Here is a 24,472-nt window from a genome sequence, read left to right as displayed (position 1 = left end):
CATCCTTCACCTACCGGGCTGCGAGTGCCCTCGGGCGGCGGGGCTCTAATCGAGGCCGTGGTTGGAGGCTGCAGTCTAGGCCGCAGACCAGCGGCTCCCGCCTCCCCAACCACGCCAGCCCAGTGTAACGCTCAATTCAACCCGATTCACGGTTCTCTACACCCCTGTACCCCACCCTCCCACACCCCAGACCCCAGAATAATCAATTAACCAATTAACAATCACAGCAGTTTATTGCAGCAAATAAGGATATAAAGCATAAAACAATTACACTATACAGCAGTGTTATTAAGCAGGTATCCACACATTTCCATCTCGGTCCCCGGTGTCTCTTATTTTGCTACCTTTGTCGTCCTTTTCTCGCTCATCAGGGGGTTCACGTTATAAATAGGGGCGGGTCTGTGCTCCAAGCCCGAGCAGGCTGGGGTCCCAGCCAGAGGGAGGTGGGGGGACTCCGGCGGCTCGCTGGCTGGGAGAGAGGCGGCTGGTACCCCGCTGCTCTCCCGGTACAGGCGCTTTGCTCGGCTGCCGGGGAAAAAAAAACATGCATTAAATTTCTTACGAGTTTTGACAAAAGCAGCAACTTTTCCTACGAGAAATGCATTTTAAATGTTTTTAACTCTCTCGCTTTAACCTTTATAACAGGACAGCCGGCATTTCGAGAGCAAGGTAAGCGGTTTCTCTCTCTCTCTCCTCACACCGGGGGTTTCAGTTTTCACACCGGGTCTCACGCGGCTGGGCTCCAGTTTCCTGCGGTCAGTTACCAGTAACTCGAGTTACCAGTTTCCCCCAGTTCAAGCTAAACGGAGCGGTCTGGGCGTCTTCATGCAAACCGGCTCCGGAGAAAGAAAACCCAGCCGGACCTGCAGCTGCACAGTGAGTCGATACCGGTAAGAGAGACGAAGCCCCTGAGAAACTGATTTTCAGTCCTAAACGAGCCTTGAAGCTGCGCTTTCCTGACCGGGTCTCTCTCGGCCTCTAGGAAGAAGAGACTAGGACTCGCCTGTGAATCCGCCGCGGAGCTCCGGTCACTCGGTACACGGGTGGGTCTGCGCTCAGGTCTCCACGCCGAGAAGGACCCGACAGCCGTCGTTTAAAGTCCAGAACCGCGCCAGGATCCTGCAGAAGCCTGGAATACAAACGAGGAAAAGCGTTTTATTGCAGGTAAAAACATACAACAAGCAGTTTAAAAAAAGATTAAGCACAATTTTAATACCATGTTTCTGTGCATAGTCGAAGCCACAAGTCCTATAGCCCGTCCGGCAGTTCCACCAAAAGTAAGTAATATTTTCCACTCGGACCGAGAAAAACCGACACCCGTCGCCCAGGATCCCGCTCCAGCTAAACGGTAAATTTGAGAAACTTTCTTTGTTTGCAAACTCGCTATTTAAAGGCAGAGAAGTTATTCGGTCGTCGGAACCGCTAAACAGCCGCGGATTGAAGTCTAATTGCAGACTGACCGCACCTGCCTTCTCATTCAGACTCGGCCAATAGGGGCGGCGGATCCCGGAGCTGCTCGTCTGCTGCTAAACAGCGAGTTTTCAAACACGGACACGAGAGACCAAAAATCCCCGAACAGGGACAGTTAAACAAATTAAATTTTATCCGAGGTTAAAAATAGGTTTTAGTCTGAGCTACTCGGTTTGCAGCCCTTCCAGTGCACTCCACTGCAGTAATCTGACTCAACCAGCTGCTTAATTACTGCTGATCCTGCTAATTATCAATTCAACAGCACTGGGTGCAGCTACACTGTATTGCAGTGGACTGGAGAGGCTGCAAGTAGCTCTGATTCCAGTATCAAGGTCCCACCTTCACACTACAATACCCTGAGACAGGATGGGCTCCCACACTGACACTACACTGCCCACTCATGCTCTTTATTCACCTCAAGGCAACACTGCTCACAGGGAACACAAATAAGGAACAAGCAGGTGTTGACTCCACTCTGGAAAGGAAACAAGAAACTGGTTCTGGCTGTGGAGTTGTCTGTGTGTCGGGAGGCCATCAGGTAGTAGAGAAACAGGACACCTTGAGACAGAACAGGAGTCTGAAGAGGCTCTGAGACTGAAAGCAATCACTTCTACACCTGTGCTCAACCCATTACCTCACAACATCCTTCCCAAACAGTTAATAAACCCCATTCTCAGCACTCTAAACTAAACCAGTTTAGTTTCTCTGGTTTATACACTCTCCTGTGATGAATGTTGATGGTTCCTGCCCCTTGCCTGCTTTCTGACAGCATCCAAACCACACAGCAGCTCTCCTGCACTTGTGTTGGGGTGAACTCGACTGTCGCAGGGGAAGGACGTTTTCTGATGATGTGGAGTGAGTCTGAATCCTGCAGTTAGTATGCAAACATGATTCAGATATCAGGACTCTACAGTGACAGTGTTAAGGACAATTGTAGCTGTTGTCTCACACATGAAGGAAACTCCACAGCCAGAATAAATGTTCTTCTCAGTGTGGAATTCTCCCCTACTTGTTCCTCTGCAGCTCCCACACTGACACTCCTCTCCACTCTGAGCACATTCAAACAGGCAGGTTTTTCCTACAGCTGAACAATCTCCTTTCACCAACAGCCTCAGCTGCACTCCCACCCAAAGACACTCAGATCTTTTTCATGGTCCAGTGGAAGAATTCTAACAGCACAGAATATGGACAAAGCACATTAATTCATGTCACTGGGCCTGTCAGTCAGCCAATCCTGTCAAGGTGTATTGATACTGTGGGACACTTGAAAATGCATGTTTTCATTGGAAAGGTACAGCGTCCTCCGTCAGTACTGCAATGAGTCAACTTTACAGTCAAGCAATTTTTTCTTGTGATCAGAACAGAAATATTATCCTGGTTTTATTGTGGTAATTCTCTGCATACATTTGATCATATTGGAATAAAAAATGTTCAGCTTTCCATTTAGAAGTTACTGGGACACATTCACTTTAAATACATTTCAGAGTGTAGAACAGTATGTGCTTGTATATCCCTCTGAGATAATAACTGCATGAGGTCTGAGACCCATTGAGCTCACTGCCCTCTGTAATCATCTGAGATGCTTTGCTATTGCCACCAAGTTCTTATTTAGTCTTCAGGTTATCATACTTCAATTGTTTTTCCTTCTGTCAATAGCATTGAAATCTAGGCATTAGACGCAACAAGTTAAGGTGTTTCTACAGTTATTCTCCTGACGACGTCTTTGGTTGCATTATAAACTGACTCAAAGCTACAGCACCTGAATATTTGATGTGTGTCCTCTGAGCTGAGATGTAGATGACATGTATGGTCCCTAACTAACACCACCTCTAATCCTACTGCTGTACATGTGATCAGCATCTGAGCTCAGAGGGAGCACAGAGGACATTGAGGTGTTGCTGGAGCTCTCAGCTCTGAGTCCACAGCCTTCAGGTTTGAGCTGCAGTGACCCAGTACACTAGTGCTGATGGAGACAGACAGGTGAAGGAGTTTCCTCCTGATCTCCCCAGGCCAGGCCATGACTCTCACATGAGGTGCTGTTCACTGGAGCATCTACAGCTCCTTTCTTTCTCCACACTTGAACCTGTCATCTCTGTACTCTGAGCGCATGCTGAAGCCTGGTGGAGGTAATGTCATGGCCTGGGGATGCAGGAATGTCTCGGACTGGGTCACTCATCTTCATTGAGGATGTAGCTAATGATGGCAGCAGCAGAGTGATTTCTGAAGTTTACAGAAACAGGGTCTGTGGTGAAGCAGAAAAGGCTTCCATACTTATTGGACAGTGCTGCACCATGCAGCATGACAATGACCCAAAGCATCCAGTCAGTGCAACCAAAGAGCTCATCAGGAGAAAACAGAAACTGATCAAGTGTGTCTCTAGATCTCAGTCCAACTTGAAGTCACTGCTTTAGCATGATGCAAAGTAAAAGCATCTCAAGAACAGGCGATACCTCATCTTCATTGATGATGCTGAGTACAGTGAGCTCATTTACTGGTTTACACTCTGAAATGCAGGTAACATGAATGTGTCCCAATAAGTCAGACCATATGACATGATGAGGATTAATTCACCACTATTCCTGCTGCCTCCTGGTGTTCATCCACACTGACAGAGGGCTGAGATTCAGATTTCCAAATTGAGGAGAATCTGATTTACAGGGTGAGTTGGCTTAGATCCCCACACCCTGACATCACACTGACACTCCTTCACTACAGCTGCAGCACTGAAGTAATCTGCATTAATGTGGAAGTCTGACATGTACAATTCATCAAGCATATTCTGTAATTGCCTACAACTCCATTTTATATACTTGTTTCTGTATCAATACTATTATTCTCAATCATCTAAGATTTAAAACCAGAACACTGAACTTGTTGCTGGGCTTGTCAGCTACACCCCACTGTCTTCTGCAGGAACAGCTCAGTCAGGAGGTCAGCAGGAGGAAACAGTGGACAGTCTTGTACTGGCCAGGCCAGTCTCCACATTTAAAACCTCCTGAGCAGCATTTTACAGGCTGAAGAAAATCAAAACCTCAAGAATAGACAATTTGGTAGCTGCAGAGATGAGGATGCTAAGAATATTGAGCTGACTGTGTCCAGACTGCAGGCAGTTATTGTCTCAAAGGCAGCTTCACCCACATATTTACCAGTCTTGACTGTCACTTAAAATTACAGGAGTGAACTGGCAGTGCTTGAATATGATCAAATGTATGCAATTCCAAAAATAAATTGGATGTTTTATTCTGTTTATTTGTCGTCTCCTGTTCATGAATAAACATTACTTAACTGTAAAGTTGTGGCTCATTGCTGGGGTACTGGGTGTAGATCTAGGACGAGTCTTGCTGTATTTAACAATGCAGGGGGTTGACATGATTTGCTGTGGAACTGAGGGACCTGTGGTCAGGGGCAAACGGAGAACTAGATCTAGTTATGGGAAGCACCTGATTAGTAGTGACACCCTGTTCAGTGGAGTGTTCTGCACTCGGGTTTCAACTGTACAACAGTCTAGAGCCCATTCACTGATCTAGTGCTCAGTACCCCGCACTGTCCCGAGACAGATGTGATGGTCGTACTGTACAGCAAACCTCGCTCTGCATGACCCCGGCATATACAGATTCCTTATAGCCCCAAGTTCTTTTTAAAAAGCAAAGACGAACTTAGAACGAGTTAAAATATAAAAGCAACATACGGGGGAGAGTAGAGTTTAAAAAGCACAACCCAGCTCGGACAAACAGACCGCGTCTCTGTCAGCGCTGTAGCGAGATGTGAACAAACCGCATCTTGGTCAACTTCCTGAGCGATGTGTAGTGATTGAATGTTGAAATTAATAAAACTTAATATGGTTCCTAAATTTGAATCGAAATTAAAGCGGGTGAGCATTTCCCGTAACAGTAAGGACACGGTCTGGAGGTCTTGAGCCCTTTTTATTCCAAATTCATTTTCCCGACATTAGGACGAGCCTGTGTTTCGCAAAGCGAGCTGCGCTGTACTGCCGAGTGATTCCCTGAGCCCCTCCCCCAGCTCAGCTCCTCACTCCTGTCTGAGTACTGTCGCTGCGCTGCTGCTCAGTGCTGAAATCCGAGCTCTTACCTGCTTGTCTTGTTTCAGGTCTCCCCTGGCTGCTGTCCCTGCCGCCCGGACAGAACCCATCCCGCACTGACCAGACTGCTGGCGGCAGTCTGACAGGAAATAGTCATCCCGGACGCCGTTACTTGTCATTCTGTAACTCACTCTGTTTTTTTATTTCATTGTTGCCAACTTTCTTTTATTTGTATGCTTGCAAAACTTAATAAAGAATTTTGACTTCTGTCTTACTTTCTTCTTCTTTCCTTCTTAACATTATTTCTACCACAAACATAAAACCAAACAAAATGGTGAACGAGCACCGCCCACGATGCATATTCATGAGGGGCGTGGTCAACGAGGGGGCGTGTCGCATAAATGAGTAAGGGGAGTGTCGCATTATTCATGAGAGGGTGTACCCAAATGATGACGTAACACCAGCCAATCAAAATGGCTGGATGAGAGCCCACCTCCAAGACTTTTGCTCTCACGTGATTGGTCAATTTGAAGCACCACTTCAATTATGGAATAAAACCCCATTTTCTCTATTCTGATTGGTTGAAAGACCTGTCAATCAAATCACCACACCCCTAAAAATGACGCAGTTCTTAAGGGTTGTCTTTATATGATTGACATGAGGTTTAACCCAATCGCAGAAGCCCATCTCCAAGACCAGCCCCCGGTGAGATTTGTTTAATACTAATGAACTTTAATTCAATTAATACATAAACAAATTATTCATTATAATGAATTAGAATAATTTGAAATGTTAATTAGTAATTAAAAATTTAGACACCAACTCTTTTTGTTTCGATTTCCCTAAGATATTTACATTTTTTAAGTAACACAATCTGAAAGACAGCAACCAAGTTTTTAAAAATACATTATCCGAAAAAAAGACAAATAAGCCAGAAGTAAATTTAATTTAAATTTTATTTGTGTTCAGTGCAAGTGTAAACACATTTTAGAAACCAAAAAGCATTCGTGTGAAAACGCTTTCATTCCAGTTGAAAAAAGAAAAAGAAAAACAGAAATCATTAAAACAATCATTTAGAACTTACTAAATACAAGTGACTGGTCAACCGCTTTTAATACAAATTTAAATACACATGAGAGCGTTAACGCCGACATCTTACTGACAAAACCAGCAGTAGAAAAAAAAACTATTCACACAGTAAACATGAGAAAATAACATTATTTTCACTAGGATTGTTTTATTTCACATTATCACATACACAAATACCTCATTAAAATACAAGTAATTAGAGCGCGATTTTAATAAATGCAAATTTAATGCAAATATGAGTTAACAAACATCTTACAAAAAAGTCACTTTTTCCACACTAAAGCAAAGTGAGCGTTTTTATTCAAAACAAACAATAAAAACTTAAAAAATAAAAAACAATTCTAGCCAAAAACTAATTTTCTAGTTCATATTAACAAGAGAAATGCAAATCAGCTCATTAAAATACAGCGACTGATTGTAATAAATGCAAATGAGGAGTTACCGCCGCCATTTTACTAATCAAACACAAACACAGAACCGCTCGATACTCACTAGCTGAAAGTCAGGAACGTCCAGTTTTGAATCCGACTTAACGATCCCGTGATGTGTCATAACAATATCATTTAAAAATAGGACAAAAAACGACTAAAAACGCAATAGAATCGGGAGAACGCCATTCACAAACCCCACCTCCCCATTTCGGCAGAACTTCCGGAAGGAGCCATGCTGGGGGGCGGGGCTTATTTAAATATGAGAATCGCAGCCAATCAGAATCCATGACGTCTCGACCCAAACCACGCCTGTTGGCAGTAGAGGGTGGGGCTGCACCGCCCTCATGCGCTGGGAGGACGAACTACAAATTAGATTGATTGTAAAACCGCTGCCTATATATTGAATATTAATAAACGATTTTGGTGGGCAGAGCCGCAAATAATGTCGTCTCGCCTGTTTATTGGTTACTTTGGGCTCCAGGTCCTATAAATTCTGACCCACCTGATAATCCTCCTTACGCGCGAGAGCCGGGCAAGACAGACAGTGGTAAGTAACTCGTCCAAACGATTTTCAAGCTTTACTGCTCTGTGCATTTAAGCCTGTAATAGGTCATTGTTTTACAATAATTTTCTACACTATTTCTTATTCTTATTTTCTCCGGGCTGTGCTTCTGTTGTCTGCACAATCCTGTGAATATTCGTTCATATAACGTGCTGCTTCTTACTGCTCTTGAAATGTACTTGTCATTCGAGACTAACAAACATCACTCTTTTTTCAGTTTTGTCCACTAAATCACATTTTCGTTCAGTCTGGCGGGACCATGTACGAGTCGAGAGGTAAGTTTCAGTATTTTCTCTGCATCTCGTTTCTCTCCAGCTCTCTCACTCCGGCCCCAGTGACAGTGAGGGGAGAGTTTTACTGCCTGCTGCTCTGGTATCGGCAACAAGTCGGGTAAGAACCGGGGAATGGTGTCAGACAGACGGGGCGCTGCTTTCACAGCCCTGGTCAGCTCTCTTGGGCAACTCACTGGTACCCTGGCTTGACCAAGAGGAGCGGGCTGTCGGGCTGTGGGAGCAGCTGTCTGCAGAGACGCGTATACAGACCGTGTACCTGGCTCTGCCGTCTGTGGCTGCAGGCTGCCCTCTGGTGGCGGCTAAGAGCAACAGCGTGTGAGCTCGGGCTTCTGAAACAGTGGAGCTCACTCCACTACTTCACTGTTCAGTCCTTTACTACCGTTCTTACTCACTGTAGTGTGAAATGTACTCTGACACAGCTCGACTTAATGACTGCATTTGTCTTTCATACCAGCTTTCAAACAAAGGCTTTGACTTCACCTCCAGCCTGGTTCCACTTTCACCTTCAGCTCCCTCCCTGCTGCCTCCTGCTGCTCCTCTCTCACTGAAGACTGAGACTGTGAAGAGTAAGAATCTGGCTCTGGGATTGACAGGGTGAGTTGGTTTAGATCTCTACACCCTGACATCACACTGACACTCCTTCACTACAGCTGCAGCAGTGTCACAGTCTAGATCTCTTCATACTTTCCTTTACTTCTTCCTTTGCCACTAATGTTCCTGATGTTTTCAAATAAAGGCTGATATTTCACAGTGATTTCTGATCATCACAGGAATCCTAAGTGGCTTCAGCTCCTCCTCTGAGTTCAGATGCTGATGGCATGTCCACTCCCTAACCCCACTACTAACCCCACTCCTCACTCTTCTACATGTGATCAACATCCCAGCTCAGAAGAGGAGCTGAAGACACTCAGGATGCCTGTGATGGTCAGAGATCACTGTGAATTATCAGCCTTTATTTGAAAAGATCAAGAACATTAGTAGCAGAGGAAGAAGTAAAGGAAAGTATGAAGAGATCTAGACTGTGACACTGCTTTACAGCTTTAAACAAAGTCACAGATTTCAGGCCAGCCTTGTTCCAGTCTGTCAACATGTGATGAATAAACACCTCAGCTCCCTCCCTACTGCCTCCTGCTGCTGCTCCTCTCTCACTGAGGACTGAGACTGTGAAGAGTCAGAATCTGGATCTGGGATTGACAGGGTGAGTTGGTTTAGATCTCTACACCCTGACATCACACTGACACTCCTTCACTACAGCTGCAGCACTGACGTCCCACATGTACAGCTCCTCTCTCCTAGTCTGTAATTGTCTAGAGTTCCATCATCTGTCGCTGCTTTACCTGTATCTCTGTCACCACTAGTCTCCTGTTGCTACATTAGTTTGTCTCTCCCACTGCAGAGCAGTCAGCACTCTGCTTCAGGAGTGGACGATGACTGGGGAATTAGACTCTCTGCCTGCCCTCTCTCTGCACTGTCCTGCCTCTCTCCTTCTCTGTCTGCTGCTCTGTGTGTGAAGTGTGTTACTTGCACCCCAGCTCTGCCTTTTACACACACTATTCAAGAAGGTTTGCTCTTTAGGGCTCAAGTATATTTATGTTAAGTGTTTATTTATCACAGGTTGACAGACTGGAACCAGACTGGAGTGAATTCGAAAGCTTGGAGTGAATTGTCATCTTGATCAACTTTTAACTTAATTCTGTTCAAAAAAAGTTCAAGAGCTTTGATTTCGATTCATTTAGTCCAGAACTATGAAATACTTTTGGGTTGCTCTCATTGAATACTTCTGCTTGGTGTAAAAATAGATTTCACTCTACAGGTGTCCTCAGTGCTGTATAGGTTTTATAATACCTACAGGCTGTGTGACTGAATGGAACTACAGTAAACCCTCAGTTTAACAGACACAATCTGCTGAAGGGAAACTCTCTGTAAAACTGTCAACACTCGACTTTCCCTGCGATAACAATAGGCAAATTGCTAACAATAGGTGTTATTGTTTTGTATGCTGTAGTAAATTTAATTCAGTACATTTGCGACACATGACATCAACAGCTTTTCTGTTAAAATAAAAATACAAAGGAATGAGTTTCTTTGACTACTGATCTCAATTGTTTAAAAGAAGTCAAAAGATCCAGAGAGCATCTATATAATTTATATAGTTGTACAGTTTTTCATATAATAGTGTTTTGGGGATGAAACAGATGATGCTTTAATTAACGGACATTCAGCAAAAACAAACATCTTTTCCTCCTGTTACTCTATTAAACTGAGGGCTTCCTGTATTTCTCTTTAATGCTTTTCTTACTTCGTTAAAGATTTTTTTCTGTTAATCATGCTTCTGCTGTCAGTTCTTTTACAGTTTCTGATCCCTTGACTGTCTGTTACTCGTCTGTCTTGAACAGATTTCTAGATTTCAGTTTGTCTTTAATTCTGCCAGGGCCACTATTCTCACTCAGTGTGAGCTGACTGAATCAATACTCTAGTTTAGAGAGGGGTAGATTCTGTATTATTGTCAATGTGTTTTTATTGCCCTGCTGGGATCTTCTCCGGCTCTCAGCCCCTCTTGCCCCTCTGTCAGCTCTTGTGTTTGTAGATGAATACCTGCGTCAGGATGAGGCTCAGAGTTCCTTCATGCTGGAGTCTGGAGGTGGTCTTGTCCACTGGCTCCTGTTCTAGTGCAGAGCAGTAGAATAACTGTCTCCAGTCGGCTCAGACTCTGGGAGCTGATTCTGAGGGGGAGAGACAGCAGTCAGGTCTGCCAGTTTAACTCTGTGGAGAGTCTGGAAACATCCATCTCCTGAACTTGAATTTGTTCAGTGACCGGGAATTAATTCTGTTACTGAATGTGCCTTAACAGGGATACTGAGAGCAGTGAAGATATTTGACCCTTGTGTTTTCTGAATTTATTTGACATAACTTTACTCTAAGTAAGACATTATGCACAGTCCTTAAGACATATTCAGTGCTATTATTGTTCATATTTCTCCAGGGGTGTAAGTAAATCTGTAGATCACTTTGTTTTGTATGATATATTTCTACATATCTCACTCCCTATTCCCTCTGAATCACTTCAGTGTTTCTGCCTGTATTGTCTCTGGCTCTTCATTCTTCTATTTCCTACTTTGACATGTAATAATGCTCTCAGTTGTAGTATTTGAGAGGAGGTGATCTCTGCTACAGGATATCAGTCTCCAGTAAATGCTGGGCTCTTTGATATGTTGAATTTTTTTAGCTTCTTAATTGTTAAATCCATCCTGCTAACTATGAATTAATTTGCTTGTTGCAGCACTGTAATGGAGCTGATTGGAGGGGCTGCAGGTTTAAGGTTTGTGTTCCCCGCTGGCCAAATACACACCCTGAGACAGGAAGTGTTCTCACCTGAACACTACACTGAACATTCCCAGTCTTCAGTCACCTCAAGACAATGCTGCTCACAGGGAACACAAATAAGGAACAAGCAGGTGTCGACTCCACACTCGAAAGGAAAACAAGAAAATGGTTCTGGCTGTGGAGTTGTGTCTGTGTGTCGGGAGGCCATCAGGTTGCAGAGAAACAGGCGTCTTGAGACCGAACAGAAGTCTGAAGAGGCTCTGAGGCTGAAAGCAACAACTTCTACCTGTGTTCAACTGATTGACTACTGTGGTAAAAGAGTGAAAATAAAACCAGGAATGACTAACACTTTTTAAATATTTATCTGTTTCTTTCTTCTTTTTTTCAGCATGGAATAAACCTATTACTTGTTCCTTTAAACCTCAAAATATTTGTGTATATACTGTGTATAAAGGAGATGAATATCAGTAAAATATTTTATTTGCAGATGTGTGTTTAGTTGCCTAGCTGAATTACCCGTGTGGAACGGGTCGTGACCACAATCTCAGACACCGACACCATGTGTGAACGAGAAAACCATTACAGGTCCCTGGAAGTCACTCGTAAGATGTTGCCTATTGTTCAAATTTACAATAAAAATAAAAACCACATTTAATTAGTTTGTTACTTAAAGTAATACAAAAACTTAACCTAGAAAAGAACGGTGTGAAGTATGCAGAAATTCACAGATAGCTAATAAACAAAGCAAACAATTCCAGCAATAATAAACTCACCTGGTGCCGGTGGCGTCTCCACTCCGCATGTGTGGGACTCGGCTCGGCTGGCGCAGGTGAGGCTGGTGTCGATGACGTCATGTAAACGCGACCATGCAGGAAGAGGTTTTTTTTTTGGAAACCTTTTTTTATTATCGTAAGAACAAAAATACACACTGTAATCCAGTTACACTCCGTGGGAAAAAAAAGCTTAAACAAGGTAAATAAAGATAAACTTTCGTGTTGTCTGTAAATACGCCTTTGCACCTCTTATAAACTCTTCAAACACAGGTCTCTCCCCAGACCCTTTCACTCTGTACATGCAACGACGTGCAAATATCAAAATTAAAAAGTCCACCGCAAAAGATATTTTCATATTTTAACAAAAAAAAAAGATTAATTAAAAATTGAACACACACCAGGAAGCAACATTTTTTTAAAAAACATTATTTATGCTAAACAAAAGAACAAACATTACAATACAAACAAGAGTACATGTAACAATTCAAAACAAAAATATCGTCAGGGGTACATACTTCTACATCAATTCAAGTTATACCATGCAAGAAGAGTGGGGGAGTTCGATTCAGACAGAGTTGTGCTCCATACCGGTCAGGGATTATCTCGGGGTATGATGGTTTCAATACTTTAGTTTTAAGGTTTTTTTATGAGTAACTCAAACTACATATCTCTGTGAAAGATATAAATATTTCAGTTTGAGAAAACAAAATTCGCTGGCTGGCACATGATACTCTTGTTTTCCCTGGAGATGTAATCGGTTGATGCAGTTAGAAATATAAATGTTTTACATCTGCTTAAGGCACATCTAATATTAACACGTCAACTATTTTCTCTTAAAGATTTTGATTCAGGAACAGGTGATAGCACACAAGTAAACACAGTTGTGACAGTGATGTTCTTAAAACAGAACAAAGCTGTCGGTCCTAGTTAATCAGAGTTTCATCGTTGGCAGGTCGTGTCTTACTGTCAAAACCAGAGGGAGTTAATCATTCTGTGTGGTTCAATCACACTGGAGTTTCCTAAACACATTCGTGATGATTCTGACAAGTTACTTTATAACTTCATATTAAAGAATAAACCCCATTATGTCCGATAACATCATCTTGTGTAGCCCCCAAAACAGTGTGGCTTGACTGTTCTAGTGTTCTAGTTCTAACAGCCCTACACTCTATGGACCTCAGTTAAACATATTATCCAAATATAGAATCTCTTCCAATGACCTACAGGTCTCTCTCACTCTACAAACCACTTGCAGTAACAGATTTTAATAATAGATAAGTACTACATTTCCAGGTTCTGTACCAGTCCTGAGTAGACTCAAACTTCCCTAATATGTGATCAAGCTACAGAATTGTTATTTTTTCAAATATTCTTTCTGACTGAAGGGGTGAGGTGTTTTTATTGGAAAAAAGCTCTGGTACTAGACACAACCTCTATTGTCGGGGGGGGGGGCTGGATTTCCTATTGGACAGTTGTTCATGTACAGAGGATTCTATTGGCCAATAACAGGAATATCGATTCAATTCCTATCGGCTGGACTTAAGACGTTGAGCAGCCAACACTAGATGACAATGTTCACACAGTTCTTTATGAAAGAGGATGTGCTTGAAGTTCTGGAATGTAAGGAACTTGTAGGATTAGAGAGAGACACGTTTTGTTTAAATTAAAAAGAAGAAAACCTTCTACCCTCTGAATCATTTTATGTCTTCATAAATACTCTTAGCATTATTATGACTACGAATGTGAGCAGAGCTCATAAGTATTATAAGTATCATTTTTGACAACAGAATTCACACTTGACAAATGTTGTGTGTGTAGGTGTATACATGTATATAAAACTTTCTCGTTTGTATCCTGTATGGTGTTTCTTCTGACCACTATTAGAGCAAACCCATCAATTTCAGTTTAACTGCTAAAACAGCCTTGAGCTGTGTGTTAAGTTGACCGACCAGTGTGGCTGCCTCATAATGTACATATATAACTTTAGCGGTGTAAGACTCAGTCAGTGTTACTGTGCTCACTGAATCATGAGACAATTTTAAATTATACCTATAAATCAAGTAAATGCAGTAAAATCAAAGTAAAAAGTATGCCATTTAAAAGCTGTGAAATGTTTCAAAGGAATAAAATGTGATTGCAATTTTACCCTAGTGCCATTATTGTCAAAAAACAATTTAATGTTGTTAGCTATTGCCTAAACCTGAAGCAGGCTTTGACATTCATGCAGAAGTTTTAAAATTGGAACAGTCCATTAGACATCCTGTAGAGAATGATACAGCCACCATGCAAACACAAGGCACAAAATGAAGAAAACCCAGACTCTTCCATATCAGGAATTTGAGCATAGCTTGACCTGGATCTTCTTGTAGAATAATTTGCACCAAGATCGTGCAAGGTGAGAGATTTTAGGAATCCTTGTATCTGTAACACTCCTATGGGAGGACTCGCTCCAGTTGTAATGGAGAGCGTTCGGATTGTGGTTTATTTCAGACCTGAAGGCTCCTTCTTCTGGGAAAGAGAGATCCTGCACACTGAGCCTGTTAGAAGACACAGCTGCCACAATGCAGGTAGGAGTATCTCTGCTCTGCCACCACACACCATGTGGTTTGCAATCCTGATTCTTTTGCACAAAGTAAAGCCCTTTTTAAAATAACAGTTCTTCCCTTATGTTTTCCTGTCTCTGTCATGATCATGTGTGCCACTGTCCTTCTCTAGCAGGGTTTGGATATGAACTGGATTCTCTAGCTATCACTCTGTCCATCTGCTTCACTGGTAGAATGTGTGGAAAGTAAACTTCTGATTGTTAGTTTCACATCACTTTGAATAACAATATGAACTATGAATGTCTGTTTTTATCATTTCTGTGATGCCACTAGAGGCAAAGTACTGAATTGGAGGTATATTAGGAAGAGTGTCATAGATTTCACTGAGACTTTTGACCGCTTTTAGATGGCAGAACAGAGGTACTGCAACATGGAGCACCACCATGATGTCAGTAGTGGAACAAGACACAGGTGCACTCTTACCTGCAGGCCATATAAGTCGAACCCAGAGATGACAGAGAGTAGAAACTTCAGTCAAGCTGCACACAAACTGCATCTGACTGTATGAGGTGAGTATGTGATTTCCCATTTGGAAAAAAATGTAGAGAACTTGTTGTAAGACAAAGGAAAAACAAAGACTTGGTATTAAACTGAACCATAGCAAAACAAAGAGAGGGCAATGGAAGAAGGGAGAAGTAGAAAAAAAGAAGAAGGTAAAGCACTAAGCAAGAGACATACAGATAGTAGAAGAAAGTTAAAGGCAGAATTGTGAACCGACACGCCTTTAAATCACCAGATCTGGAACTCCTGTCTGTTTCTTTAAGACCTACCTACTGTACCATGGGAGTTTGGATTGGTTCTTGTAACTCTGTATATTTCTTCTGATGCCAGTTATAAAACTACCTCAGAAATACTTTATCATTATATTCAAGACCTTGAGTTAATATCACCAGATGCCCCCAAATTTGGGGAGATTTTAATGGCGGGTTGCTTAAGTCAGTTCTCCCTAATTATTATCAATATATAAAAAAATAGACAAGAGGTTTTAGAACGTCTCTGTTATGGAAACTTTAAGATTGCCTTTAAAGCTCTTATCAAACCACTAATTGATCTGTTTACTTATTACCATTGCACTGACAGAGTTGAAAAATAGTGAAGCCCAAGACAAAGTTGTGCATGCATGGGATGATGAAAGAGTTTAAGTAATAGAGTAGAGCAGAGTAGTTAGTTGCCATATGTACACATATGTTGGAATTCTTAATCGCTCTGATCTCTCGAGACAGAGTATATATATTTTAAAAATCTACAAGGCTCAGACAGCTCATTTCAACTCATACTCTTTTATCTGGGACTATCTGGGAGTTTTGCTCACAGGTGATTTGACATGCTCCTGGACTTTCTACTGTACTAACCCTGTCAAGTCCAGTCTTACCTTATGCAGTCAGATAAAAGCATGTTGTGAATATCAAAGCTATGATTTTGGGACCACGTTGTCCGAGCAGAAATCCACCACTGGTGTTTATTATTTTCGACTGCTTCCATTGTGTTAGGCTTCTCTGGCAAATTTGTTTTTATCACAGTTATTTGAGCTGATAATGATTTGAGCTAATTCATGATAAGTATTAAAACAGTAGGCTTGGATTAAACAGACAATAATTAAACAGCAGGCTTTGTATTGATGATGTTGTCCTCTGGTCTTGAGCAACTTTCCTTCCCTGCTGCTGACACCCCAATCCACAGCAAACCTGTCAATACTTGTTTTGAAGTCTGGGAATTATAATTGTATCTGCAGTTAAACGTGTGTGTTTGTATATACTGTATATATACGTGTCTGGGACACTGTAACACCAGACTGGCGAAGGACAGTAAATATCTGAGTAATACAGTGGGACATTTTGGCAGGTTGTTAACCTATACTTGCATGAAACAGACTGATTTTTAGGCTTATAATGATTTTCAATATCAATTACTACATTTTGACATGGACATGAAATGTGTATATAGCACTTTTGGGTCTAAGAAGCCTTGTCACATTGTCAAATCTGCTTTCATATTTACCGATGGAAGAATAATTGTATTTCTTCATTCTCAACAGTGCTGTCAGTCACAGGCCTTTCCCTGAGCCCCTGAGCTGGGAGGATCATGAGGACCACCTGGACAGTCAATAGTCTGCTGCTTCACCTGCATAAGAGGTCACTTTTAACAGCAGTTTCTTTCATCATTAAGAGGGAGTTATGGCCTACTCTTTCAGGGGATTCTAAAATATCACATTCCTATTTTTTTTAACAAATGTTGGTATGAAATAGATTGTTAGGAAAACAATACAGTGATCATTGTATCACCTGATACACATACTCCGTTTTCAGTTACAGCTCTGCACCTGCAGTTACGAGTGCTGAACCTTGAATCTCTTTATGTCTCCTGTATTTCAAAGAATCAGTTCACAGTTCAGCTTTTTTATGAAAAGAGGAAAATGTGAACTTGGTTAGTAAGCAAACTAAGAAGTGTTTTCTTTATGAAATATAGCTCTTTCAAAGTAAAATTTTGATTTCTTCCTTGTGGTACTTTTTCTGATCTTATCTTGTTGGTACTGTACAGATCTTTACATCCGATAAATGTGTTCTAAGATAGTGAACAGTATATATTGGTTTAGAAGAAGAGGTTTTGATATAGATTCTATTTCATGTGCATTAAGTCAATTACTTGAATGTTAAAAATGTTTGTTTTTTCTGGTACTGGCTTATAGTAATATAGCTGTGGAGTTCCTGAGTGCTCCCTCCTTGCAGCAGATACACATCTTAATCTTTATATACTGTACTAAATTGCTTCACTTATTGAGTCCGTCCTCAAAATGCCTACTTAAATGTGGAACAAAGCAGATTGTGAGGGTGTGTGTGTTACAGCACCACATTGGCTCATAATTAACTGTGCACTGCTCTTTCAGAGGACAGCAGCATTTGTTCCTACAGCACAGTGATCATTTTTCTGATGGCATGTTTACCCACAAGAAAGCACATTAAGCTTTTCTGACATGTTCGCTTTCTGTCTCACCTTCATGTTAATGTATTAAGCATTCCTACACAAGGCACTTTGTAATTAACATTGGAGTCTCTTATCCTTTCTGAGTTCTCAGTTTCCCCCCCTCTACCCTCTGAGGTAGACCTGCCCGAGACAGAGCTCAAAGCTGGAGTTCATGTTTCAGATGCTCATCAGCACTAGTTTGATCAAAAGCAATATTTACTAACAAGGGGCTGGGAGATTAGCAGATCTATGATCAAGAGTACAGTATGCAGTTACTGGCAGGCAGTCTCTCTTTGTGTGCATACTGTACAGGCAACACCTGGAGCTCCATGCCTGACAGCCACCCTGACCAGCCAGGCTCACTAAAGAAATGGGAGGATGATCTGTGAAAACTCACTCTTCGTAGATGAAGCAACTCCACTACAGGTACCCGAACCCAACCCTGCAATCCACACACCCTTTAAGAAACAATCCGAGGACAACATTTTATTGCAGAAATTGGACAAGAAGATACAGAACAGGAGGAACCAGGACGGCTGTTATTATACAATATTGGAAACCTCTCATGCGGTCCGCAGACTGGAGCCCCGGAGAGACGGTGGGTAACCTGGGACCGCGAGGCGAGTCCGGCTGCTCTTCGGGATCAACTGTTGCTGCTTGAACAGGGGAGGAAAAGAGGTTTCACGCTCCAATACCTGTTGGAACTGTCTGGCCTCTCGCCTCTGTCTACACAAAAGTAACACCATTTTTCGGAAGGCACAAAAGCGGTTCATTCGGAGGGAGGCGTTAAAATTAAAAGCATGAGGCTCGCTAAACAGTTTAGACAAGTAAGAGGATCCAACCTTTGAGTTCACCGGCCAGCTCTCCAGTCTCACGCAACACGGGAGCTCTGCGCTTCGGCGATCGGACGGTTGTAAAGGACAGGAAAGCGGAGACCTGGAGAGGCGAGTATAAAAAAAACCTGCCGAGACACGACTAACAAACCTGACCAAGCATTCAAACTACAGGTAGCAATGTTAAATGTTAACAGAAAAGATACGTAGCATTCCGTCCCTTTTAGAGGTACGAAAGTCGTTGGTTCAGTTTCAATTCAATCTTGCTTTCAAAGCTAGAAGGCATTTTCTAAAACGTGGTCTAAAACCAATTGTCCGCAACGGTCATTTCCTTAATTACTCTGGAGCTCACATTCCTCCTCTTCTTCAGTTTTATACGGTTCCTGTCTTAATAGAAAGAAACCTTGACAGAAATTCAGCAAAACATCCGGGATTTTGTTTTTCTTCCAGGCGCAAAGCCGCTATTTAAAGGCAAAGACGCACTCCGGCAGCCGGAACCGTTTTTAAAGCAGACCAATCGAAAGCTGATACAAGATTAATCAAACCTGGCTTTTGACTTGTAATTATGTAGATTATGCCTAAAACACGGACGGTATCCTGGAGTTAGCCGTCTCCGCCTTCGCAACACGGTCTTTCACAGACAAATACGATCCCACTCCATACTTTTAACTGGATGAAGTAACATTATTGAAACTTTAATTTAACACGATTTGTTTTCAATTAAATATACTTTATTGATCATCCGGTATTCAGGTCACGAGGTGAGAAATGAGTGTCAACCTTGCGACATTTTTTCAAATTTCCTGTCTTTCAATTTTGGATCAAATAGTAAGAATTACACTGTTGGTATAATTGATATTTGACTGTTGGATTGATTTGATAATCAATCTCACCTTTGATTACTGTACATCGCTCATTGATAATGGTTCCCCAACACATTTCACTGTATAACCTCTGTACAGCTGTACAACACTGTATAGAATGTGGATGCCTTTTTAAAATGAATCAAAATGAATTTGGAGCTCTCTCTTAGAGATGACAACTGCGAGGTAGTATACTACTGAATACCGACGGACACTGCTTCCACTAGTTCAGTGCCAGAAATCTGATTTAACACTATATAGAATTTTGATGACTTTTTAAAAATAAATATGCATCTGTCTCTTAGAGATCACCTTTATGAGTCTTTTATAGACTTCTAAATATCTGCTTCCACTAGTTCAGTGCAAGGAGTCTGGTATACATAGACAATATTTGTACCACCTGCACGTTTTGCACTTGACTACAGTGACTTTCTTATCTAATAGTATATGAAATAACAGCATCTCTCGTAGTACAAATATGGAGCGATGTGATGCACCGTTGATTGCAAAACTTGTTATTACGTCTTTATCACAATTCTGTTTTCTTAACCTTATCAAACGCCCATGGAAATATAAATATGTCTTATCGTGTCACCTACTGGTATAAAGGGTCTAAAGGGATACTCTGTCCCGACGCCAGCTGGGGTATAAAACATTCAGATGAATATATCGCTCATGTAGTAATTGTTTTAATAGAATTAGAATCATTTCAGACATTTTGTTTTGAAAAATAAAACATTTTAACCTCTCGGACTTCACGTCTGACACATGACATAAAGGCTTCTCGAACTCTGTGGCAAACTTTGAATCCCTGTTTTTCGCCGTTATTCGAAATGTTAAACAAGGCATGTCCAGTCGCATAAAGTCTAGAAAATCGCATTATAAAGTCGTCTCTGTAGAATTAATGTTTGAAAAGCGAGAAAACAGGGGGCAGTATCTGGTCTCGGAACTGGGACGTGGCTTCAGACTGAATAAGAGAGTTACATGCCCGGTGTGCTGTATGGCCGGCCTGGTGGCTCCGCGGGCTGAACCATCGGACACTTCTAAAGTTCAGAAAGCAGAGTGACTCTCAGAGATCAGAGTGAGTTAAACACGAGCCCCGAGCCTCCCCGTCAGTGTGAGATCTTATCCCCGGGTGTAGCTCTCGCGCTGTCGGGGTGAGTTTGTAGAAGTGGCTGTTCTCTACCACGCCGGCCGTTTTGGGGGGCTCCATTTTCGGGGCCTTCCAAAACAGGGTAAATTGGGTGGTTTAGGTCCTTTATAAATGATTAGTTGTTGACTCAATTCTAAAAAGCAGCCCCTTATACCACTGTGACACCTTCAGGACAGGTGTGGCATCAGCAGTGAAGGAGATGTGCAGTCCTAACTAGGAGCGACAGGGGTCGCACGTTTCTCTTGATTCGATCCATTGGCCACAAGCGAAACGTTCCCGACGAACAAACTCGTAGGTGAAAGTCGCTGTACCAGTTTGTCTGAAAATCATCAGCTGTTGAATACTTTATGCATTTTTTGGTGAGTAAAAATGTCTATGTATCGTCAGTAACGTCAGTGTTGAACCCTTGTAACTGAATCCCCAGCTGTCCTTCAGGAGCCGAGCCCGCCTCCAGAGTGACCTTCCTCAGCGGACACGCCCCGTCCACCTGTTCCACAGGTGCGCTCGGCAAGATGGCGGCGGGACGAGTTTCTGCGGCGTTTGGTGCGTTTGCGTTTTATTTCTAATTTTAAGTTTAAAAAATGCAAATATCACGTTGAGTAAAGATAGACAAAGTTTATGCATGTTGCTACATTTTAATTGTATGTATTTGTGTTTAAGGACGCCGAAATTAGTGTTCTCTCCGTTTGGGCGTGCTGTGGACGTTTTAACATCTCCAATTAAGCGTATCTTTCATTGAAGTATTTTTAAATATATGGTACTTCTAGCTATGGAGTTATGTAAGGCTGCGGTTTACCACCAAACAAATTCCTTTATAAAGTAAATTGTTGTGTGATTCTCTTCATTGCGGATATGGACTATTACCCTTTCCACTCCGAACTTCTAAAATATTAAGATGAAATTACGAATTCGTATGTTTATTTCTCCAGGTGACAAAAGGATTTAAAGCAGGGGCCTCCGGTTATAAAAAGGGTTTTTCAAAGGTACTGTAAGTTATATTCCTACCTCTCGCCATACTGTTTTTTTGTAACTCGATAAGACAACACTTGTTGCCGGCATTTTAAAACAGAACGAGTTTCTACAAATATTCGAACTTCTTTTTAGTTTCGTTGTGCTTTTGTTGAATAAAAATAAAAACTCTAAGGCGCTGGACCTTTATCTATTTATTGAGTAAAGATGGATAACACTAACAAATGTTAAGGATGCTTTTCAAAGCAGGGAGTTTTATCGAAAATGATACCCGCTGTAAGTGGTACTTTCTCTTAAATGTATTTGTAGCGTTAAATTTCTATGTGGCCGAACATATTTTCTAAATATTGGAATAGTGGGACTGTTTTGTTAGTGAATCTGAGCGGGATTGCGTATTTCTTCAGGCAGCTTATTTAAAAAGTTAGACTTCAAGCGCATCGATTCTGCACATCCGGTATGTTGTTAACTTTTCTCTTTTGCCTTCAGTTCTGCGGCTCCTGCTCCTCGGCGCTCCGACGATCTCCTCTCCAGCTCCGCTCCAGCAACTCCTTGTGCGTTGGCAAGTTATTCTTGACAGTGTGCGCTTTTCCTTACATTTCATTTTGGACACCAGAGCTTGATCTGTAATATACTATCTCTCGTATAATTATTTTAATTCTGTATTTTTTATATGGTGTCTCTAGTGCTGTAGTTAAGCTTCAGACACTTTATAAAGTCAGTTTCTGTTGGATCTCTTCGCGGATTCGAGGTGTAATAAAGCTTTCCGCTCCGAAATTATACAATTGTGAAAATATTGAATTGACTGATTTGTGTTTTATTTTATTTCTCCAGGTGACAAAGGATTTCAAGAACGCGCCTGCAGTTCTGAAAGTTGTTTTGCCACAGGGTAAGTAATGCTACCTTTCGCTATACCATTTCTATTTGTGTAACTCCGTAAGACAACACCTGCTTCTCTGCATTTTAACACCAGACCGGGTTTATCCCAAGCTTCGTTTCGTTGTGCTTTTGTTGAATAGAGATGGGAAACTCTAAGTCGCAGATTCTTCGTCTATTGAATCCATTGGGTAAAGCCGGATAATACTGAAACTTTTAACGACGGTTTTCAAAGCAGGGAGTTAACTCGAATATGATACACGCTGTAAATGTATAAATAGAATTGCATTTCTATGCGGCTGAACGAATTTTCAAAATACTGGAGTAGTGGGGGCTGTTATTTATCTGTGATTTCTCATGAAATTACTCATTGGTTTCTTATTTTAGCTGATTAAAAAAGTTAATAGACTTCAGAAAGTCATGCGAATCGATTCTGCAAATCCGATATCTTGTTAACGATGTTTTTTTCTTTTGCCTTCAGTTCTGCGGCTCCTGCTCCTCGGCGATCCGAAGATCTCCTCTCCAGCAACTCCTTGTGCGTTGGCAAGTTATTCTTGACAGTGTGCGCTCTTCCTTGAATTTCATTTTTGACTCCAGTGGCTTGATCTGTAATGTACCGATTCAGTGGTGTATCTTTCCCTTGATGTATTGAAGTTTGTAATGTTTCCTGTTGGCTGCTGCTACTGCTTGTGCTGTGTATTCTGCAATAAAAACTGTTGATTTCATTTTCTGAATTGTCTTCTATTTTTTAAGGTGTGTTGGAAGGGTTTGCTCTGGGCTGGTGTCTCGCTGCTGTAAGTTTTTGGCTGCAAAATCTGGAGAGAGCACAAACAGTTTCTGAGAAACGATGCGATGGGTTGTTTTGTACTTTGCGCCACGGCCGCAAGGGGACACCCTATCGCATCGTGACTTGGAAACTGCGGGGGCTACCCCCTTTTTAAGTCGCTCCAGATTTTCCCGCCTTTTTAGATAGTCTCTGGGGGGTTAGGGTCCCTAGCAGGGAGCCCAGGTACAGCCCCTAGGGGAGGAGAAGGGAGGATAGCTCTAGCCAAGCCCCCTCACTCCCAGCTGAGAGGAAGGCGGGCTGGAGGTGGCTTTGGCCCGAGAGAGAGGAGGCACCCAGGGCGGACTCAGCCTATCAGTCACAGCTTGCAACTGACTGGCTTCTAACTAAGTCCACACCAGGACACCTGCCTCTCTGCAGGGACCTAGGCCATCACCAACCTGACTTCCCCAGCTGCTGGGAGTGAGTGGGCTTGGCTAGAGCTGCAGTCAATCGCCCAGCCCCTCTCTCCAAAAAGAGGAGTAGACGGGGCTCGGTTTGATTGATGGGAGAAGACCACGCCCTGAAAGAGCCCCGGTATATACTAAGTTTTTTGGCGGGAAAATCTGGACAGACTTAACAAGGGGGTAGCCTCTGCAGTTTCCAAGTCACAAAGCGATAGGGTGTCCCCTTGCGGTCAGTGACAACAAGGAAAAAACAGCCCTTCGCATTGCTTCTCGGAAACTGTTAGTAAAGTCTCTCCGCCAAAAAACTCACCAACACCGGGGGTTTTCAGGACCAAGGCGATACTGAACTCTGCACGAGAACAGAAAGAACAAAACACATCAAAATCCAATAAACAATTTATTGAGCGAAAATTGCATACAAAACAAAGCACTCCGGTACGAGCGATGCACGGACTCGAAGTGAAAATTAACACATTTTAAATTACAAGGCGTCAAAGCAAGGCTACATTAATGCTAAAGACTTTTTACAAGTAAACAGAGTACAAAAACATTTGCATGGAAAAGCACATAAACATACAGCACGTTACTGTTTCTCCGAGGGATCTGTCGAGGTAGCGACCAGAGTGAAGACGGGAACTTCGTTGCCTTTCCTGCAAAACAACAGAAATCAGTATTAGCTGTGCTTTCTGTTCCAAACAGCATCTCGCATTTATACCAGCTAGTTAGATCGAGCTTCCGTATTTACTGACACGTTCAGAAGGTGAAACAGTTTAAAATGATTTACAGTTGAAATAAAGCACTTAGTCTGCTGTATCGCGAAATGCTCCCGTTGAACAGATATTGAAGTATTCAGGCTTGCTATTCAAGTGTGCAAAATAACGAAGGCACAATCAATACAGCTACTGTACATTTTTATCGATTAGAACGATACTATCACCTTCAATTGTTATTTTTTTACAATTTCCATTTTGATTGGAATATTCCTTTTCTGAGAAAACATCGTTAA

At 42.1% G+C, this 24,472-nt stretch overlaps 5 long non-coding RNA genes across 7 annotated transcripts; 3 read left to right on the top strand and 2 right to left on the bottom strand.

The window, feature by feature from the left end:
• Positions 1-214: 214 nt before the first annotated feature.
• Positions 215-11,834, bottom strand: LOC148640793 (uncharacterized). The gene is made up of 4 exons (XR_015930135.1): positions 11,257-11,834; positions 10,480-10,607; positions 1,004-1,129; positions 215-525 (listed from the first exon to the last, which is right to left on the bottom strand). It is a non-coding gene; the product is annotated as an uncharacterized LOC148640793 (long non-coding RNA).
• Positions 7,507-11,333, top strand: LOC148640794 (uncharacterized). 2 transcript variants are annotated; one of them, XR_015930137.1, is made up of 5 exons: positions 7,507-7,576; positions 7,809-7,866; positions 8,339-8,478; positions 11,165-11,196; positions 11,248-11,333. It is a non-coding gene; the product is annotated as an uncharacterized LOC148640794 (long non-coding RNA). The 2 variants fall into 2 exon arrangements; XR_015930136.1 differs by having other exon boundaries at positions 11,165-11,293.
• A 222-nt stretch (positions 11,835-12,056) lies between the features above and the next one.
• LOC148640792 (uncharacterized) lies at positions 12,057-17,066 on the top strand. The gene is made up of 4 exons (XR_015930280.1): positions 12,057-12,180; positions 14,472-14,548; positions 14,931-15,093; positions 16,620-17,066. It is a non-coding gene; the product is annotated as an uncharacterized LOC148640792 (long non-coding RNA).
• A 950-nt stretch (positions 17,067-18,016) lies between these two features.
• Positions 18,017-18,810, bottom strand: LOC148640791 (uncharacterized). The gene is made up of 3 exons (XR_015930281.1): positions 18,731-18,810; positions 18,388-18,481; positions 18,017-18,201 (listed from the first exon to the last, which is right to left on the bottom strand). It is a non-coding gene; the product is annotated as an uncharacterized LOC148640791 (long non-coding RNA).
• A 1,809-nt stretch (positions 18,811-20,619) lies between these two features.
• Positions 20,620-22,961, top strand: LOC148640790 (uncharacterized). 2 transcript variants are annotated; one of them, XR_015930142.1, is made up of 5 exons: positions 20,620-20,937; positions 21,324-21,382; positions 21,850-21,914; positions 22,195-22,249; positions 22,718-22,961. It is a non-coding gene; the product is annotated as an uncharacterized LOC148640790 (long non-coding RNA). The 2 variants fall into 2 exon arrangements; XR_015930141.1 differs by having other exon boundaries at positions 20,621-20,937; positions 21,324-21,377.
• The last annotated feature ends 1,511 nt before the right edge of the window (positions 22,962-24,472 follow it).

This window comes from Lepisosteus platostomus, chromosome 25 (genome assembly GCF_059453375.1).
Source record: "Lepisosteus platostomus isolate fLepPlt1 chromosome 25, fLepPlt1.hap1, whole genome shotgun sequence".
NCBI classification, from domain to species: Eukaryota; Metazoa; Chordata; class Actinopteri; order Semionotiformes; family Lepisosteidae; genus Lepisosteus; species Lepisosteus platostomus.
The sequence above is the reverse complement of the archived record's forward strand: the minus strand, read 5'-3'. Positions and strand labels throughout refer to the sequence as shown.